This window comes from Diabrotica undecimpunctata, chromosome 9 (assembly GCF_040954645.1).
Source record: "Diabrotica undecimpunctata isolate CICGRU chromosome 9, icDiaUnde3, whole genome shotgun sequence".
Lineage (NCBI taxonomy): Eukaryota > Metazoa > Arthropoda > Insecta > Coleoptera > Chrysomelidae > Diabrotica > Diabrotica undecimpunctata.
The window spans coordinates 69,808,446-69,814,182 of NC_092811.1; positions in this window are offsets into that span (position 1 = coordinate 69,808,446).

The window sequence follows — 5,737 nt, forward strand, 5'->3', positions numbered from 1 at the left end:
ATTTATTTCTGAGCGAGCTAACTGTACTTTTCTGTGGTGTAGTTCCTGGTTTAGTTTCTTAGTCTTTAACATTGCTTCATCTTTGTTTTCCTCAGCTGCCTTTATTTCAATGTTCAACCTGTCACATTTTTGACAGGTATCTTTTCGTGGAGATTTAAAACTAAGATTAAAATCACGTCTGAACACTTTTTCATAAAGCGATTGGCTTGGAACTTTGTCAACATTTCTCTCTCTTAAACTATCAACATAGAGTCTGTACATTAATGACAAATTTAAATTACAATCCAAGTATTTTTTTGGGATTGAGTTCTACAGTAATGACTTACTATGGTAGGGAAACTTTGTATATGATTTTTTATTGACTCCATTGTGGACGGTGAAGATTTGTTATGAGGCACTTTTTTCCCTCTAAGATCACTTAAATTTCCACTTTTTTCTTAAGCAAAGCACGATGTACTCTACTACTATTGATTTGTAATATTCCCATAAACATTTTTTTGCATACTTTAATATCTCCGTTTTCAGAAGGGATATAAAATTCACGATTGCCTGTTTTTTTTTAATATCAGTGTTCTTACGACGTCTTATTATCGTTCTACATTTTACAGCACCACTTATTATGCTTGTTTGAGTTTCCCAAGACTGTGACTCGTTATAAAACAAATTAAAAAAACTTTCTTTTTGCTGTGCTGTAAGCTTATTTTGGCAGTTTATTTTGCAATTGCAGGAATAGTCATTAAAAGATTTAGAGTGTATGACAGTACCTAAAGTATTGATATATTCTTTACCAGCTGCCCTTTTTTGCTTGCGAATATTTTTTTTTTCCACTTCTTAGGATCAGATTTTCTCTTCTTGTCTTGAGGTTTTTCCTGCCCTCTGGTATTTTTTTCATCTGTAAAAACACAAAATTATTAATATTTTATATAAGTAAATATTTTACATTACTTTTTTATGTTATAACATAAAAATACTTTGAAACACACATTCACTATGCATAAGACAGACAATGTGATTTTAATTTTTTTTTACAATTCCCATATAAATTAATGGAATATATTGCTTCATTCTTATATAGATAGGTAAATACTATGTTCTTAGGTTGGTATAACTGCTCATATTTCACTAGCACTCCCAGTGGACACTGCAAGAAATAAATTTGCACATGGTTCACTTTGGCAAAAGAAACGTTCCAAAACATAACCAAACTTTGATAATGAAGTTTTATGGCAATAAATATTATTATCTTACCTGATTCTGTAATATCCGAATCAGAACTTGGATGGTAATCATCTGAAGACCCATTACTGAAATCAGCGTGTTCATCTTCACTAGAATTTCTATCAACAATGTCATGACGATGTGAACTATGTGCACGGGAAGCCATCTTGGACTGGATGATGGTTCACTGTGGCATATGACTACCAGTACTACCACCCTTTTGCTAAATAGAATTTACTAATTTCCAGCTGATGTTTTCTGTTATTCACATAGTTCGTTTTGGCATAAGTTTAGAACAAAAGTTTGCCTCATAATGGAAATGAAAAAGTTAAAACAAATAAAATGCACATAGTTCACTCTGGCATGAGACCATCCAATTGTTTCACAAGATAAATCGTGCATAAGTATTTTTAAGAAACGGATAAAAAGATAAAAGCACCTTGTTGCCCTTTTTACCGGAATATTAAAATAACAGTTGAATCTAAAGTTTAAAGGGAATTCCAAGTTTCTGACATTCATTTTATACATTTTATTCATTTCAAACGTTCATTTTATAATATGAAAAACCAACCTGTGATATTTTAAAATCCTTAGAACAGTGGTTTTGAGTATATTTAATTCTATACAGATTTTAAATTAAAGCAAGAACATTGATTGATTTATCTTCGGTCATACCTCTACTACGTCTTTTAAAACAAGGACGATGAAAACTACCAGTTTCTCTTAATCTTCTTACCTTTCTTTCAAATACTTTTTTGCCATAATGTCTCCTGTCAGGATATCTTACAGAATATATACGTAAGGCAATAGCGGCATTTTTGGTGACATTCGAAATAAACTCCAATCATATCATACAATTCTGCATTTGATATACTCATCACGAATTATTAGTACTAATAATTAATTACTAATGTTACCAATATTAATATCTATTGAAATAAGTGCAATCTTCAATTCGAATTATAATACATATAACACTTTTTAACAATGTTTTGACTGCTGTCAATAATAAACAATATGAACTCCCCATCAAATTCATTCTATTAGCCTACTTAGTTTCGAAAAAACTGTTTTTAATCATATGAAATAACAATAATCAAAATAGGTAATCAACATTAAGATTCTTCTGCTATAAAAAAATTTTAAAGTACCAACTGACTTATTTTTTAATTTTATTTATAATACAGGGTGAGTCAGTACTATACTTACTTATGTTTATGCGTTTTTATTCATATCTCCAGTTCGACAAAAGCTTTTAACATACGGTTTGCGCCATTTGTTACGAATTTAATTCAGTTCCATTATAATTTACAATAAATAGGTATTTACATTAAACATTTTGAAGAAAAACATTTTAATTTTTTCTATTCGAAAGTACCCTCTACGTATGACAATTAAAACTAAATGCAATTATTTTATAGTTGATGTAAATTAATTTATCCACACTTTTTCTAATGACACTAATTTCGTTAAAATCGGTTGATCCAAACCAAAGTTATAGGTATTTATCCACAAATACTTTCCCACTCTCCCCCTTTATTTGAAAATTTGAAAAAATAAAAAAAAGTACTTGAACAACTTTGTGCAGAATTTAGGCCTCTTTCTAGTTTACCTATTTAACACTTGGTATTATTGGGCATATTTCCCAAAAAACTGGTTTTCAAAGTTTTCTTCACAGGTTACACCCCCTAGCGATTAACCCAGAAACTTGAAAGTTATTTCCAGCGATTTCTCTTGGCCACTTTTACTGGAATTTTTTCTCCTAAAGTTATATTATGAATAGTTTCTGATATATAGCCGAGAGATCGGCTTATTGGACCACCCGGTATATATATATATATATATATATATATATATATATATATATATATATATATATATATATATATATATATATATATATATATATATATATATATATATATATATATATATATATATATAGCGGTGAGTTTTTTGGCCAAAAGATGGAGAAAAAGACAAAGAAATTGGCTACTTCATCTATTTATTTGAAGACGTTTCGCTCTCTAATCAGAAAGCATCATCAGCTCGTCTAAAAAGCACAATATGAGAAACCAAATATCCATAGAAAAGTCAATATAAATGTGTTGCCTCAAAAAGACGTAGCAGTCAATGGTGTAAAATGTAAAGAAGCTTAAGATACTAGACATTAAATAATTAGGTTGAATAAAACATGAATTAAAACTAAATATAGTTTACAATTTGATTTAAAGATAGCACAGCAAATGACCATGTGGTTATTGTATATGTAATTTAAGAAAGTATGTAAAAAATAAGTATTTGCCGAGAACTAACAAGATCATAAGATCACACTTCCAACAGTATGATATTAGTTTAATTTTATTTTTACTTTAGGTAACATAATTGAACAGATTAAGAGTTTAAGAAAAGATTAAGTTTGAAATGATATTAGTTTAATTTTATTTTTACTTTAGGTAACATTATTGAAAAGATTAAGAGTTTATTATAGTAATATTATAAAAGGTGTAATGAAGTTACCAAAAAAGCTTCCACTGCTTACAGGAGACACCCGGCAAATGGGAGCACATTTCAGATCCACATAGCTATGTGAAAAGACAGTATCCTTGAAGTCAAAACATGACACACAACAAGGCGAATTAACAACCGCTAATGCAATAAAGCGGTATGTTTCAAAAATATGAAAAAGTAGGCGAAAACCTTGTGTGTACTAACCATTAAAGGAAAGAAAGAGATGTTTAAGGACACCATTTTCACTTCAGGGAATGGCTCGGAAAAAAAGAACAAACAAGTGAGGTCGATCCCTACATATCATATAAAAGTGTCTAAGGTATAACTGATTGGCCAGTCACAGGTGCAGATTTATTTCAACTTCCAACAGTCCAAGGTTCATAATATGTAATTTGAAACTGAGAAATTAATGAGAATTCTATGAATCAAATTAATTTAAAAATTTTATTAATCTATTTCATCAAAAAAGTAAAGTAAGAAAATGTCATTTTATTTTATTTGAATAGTGAAAATTTATGTAAACATACACCTTAGGAGACAATTTTAAAGTAAAAACCATTAAGCCTAATTCTCATTAATACATGATAGATTTGGCTCAAGTTACTCATGTCAGTTCTCTTATTCAGAGCGTTAGGGTGTTTCAGTATTAAACACATTTCCAAAAACTGTCTTTTTACGATATTGCGTTTGTTGCCAAGAATCTTAACTTCATGAAAGTCAACCTTGTGATTAGTGTTAATAGCATGTTGAGCAAGAGCACAAGTATGCTTAGATGGTGTGTCGTAAGCGCCCTCGCATTGATCTCCCTGTCTGACCGATGTAGCACAAGTCACACTCAGCACAAGGTATGTGATAGATGACATGACTTATTCCAAAAGGGACAAGGGTGTTTTAGTTTTAGAAAATAAGTTTCTGACAGTCTTGGCATTCTTAAGAACTTAGTTAACGTAAGTTAGTTAATTTACAAGATGTAAGTTAAGTAACTTTTTTAGTGTTAATAAAAATGTTAAGTATTATTCAAGAATGTAATACAAATATAAACTGCATTTTAAGTGAGTTTGAAATTTTGTTTAGTCTATTACATTTACCACTGTACATATCATCAGCATTTTTGCAAAAATCATCAGGACCATTTATTAAGAGGAAAAACTTGGTGTCCATTATACTATTATCCTTAATTGTAATGTTTCTATATTTATATTTGACCTTGTTTTTACATTTTTTTATTATAAATGTAGTTTTATATTTTCTATACCATTGGGAAACCCAGTTAATAAATAAATAAATATAAAACTTATTTTGCTTAAAATATTAATTTGGGCTTTTACCAAAATGCTGACAATCTAACAATCTAGGATACTTGTTTTAAATAATAAATAATTCTTTTTAGGCCAATTCCCACGAGAGTGAAACTATTTTATTGAGTCCGAATGTGAGTTGTGCAGTCACACCACAGTTTCTATCTCGCCCACAGAAAAGAAAACGTCGTGATACTGAAAAAGATGCTTATGCTGGAATGAGAGATGCTGTAACTGGTCTGATAGACACCTATAAAAATAGAACTGCAGTATCTGAGGACCCCAAGCCAGATACTACTGATTATTTTTTAAAATGCTGTGGTGCAAAAATGAAAGAAATGAAATGTCCCAATATTAAAACTAAATTGGAAATTACAATTTTTGAAGCTATTCAACAGGCTGTAATGGAAGACAGAAATAATAAATAATTTGGTTGTAATAATTTATTTGTTTTTTTTTACATATGTGTTTGAATGGCATGCTCTTGAAATTCTACTCTCCTATTTGGAGACATAAAATAATCTTTAAACTCATCACGAATTTTTAAAACGGATATAGTTGACCTAGAATTTGTTACTTATTTTAATATTTGTGCTAAAATATTTGGATTAGAATTACAGAGGTCCAAGAAGACTTAAATATAAATTTGTTAAAATGCTGTGCAGCAGATGATCATTTATCAATATCTTCCTTTAGTTTCAGTAATTGCA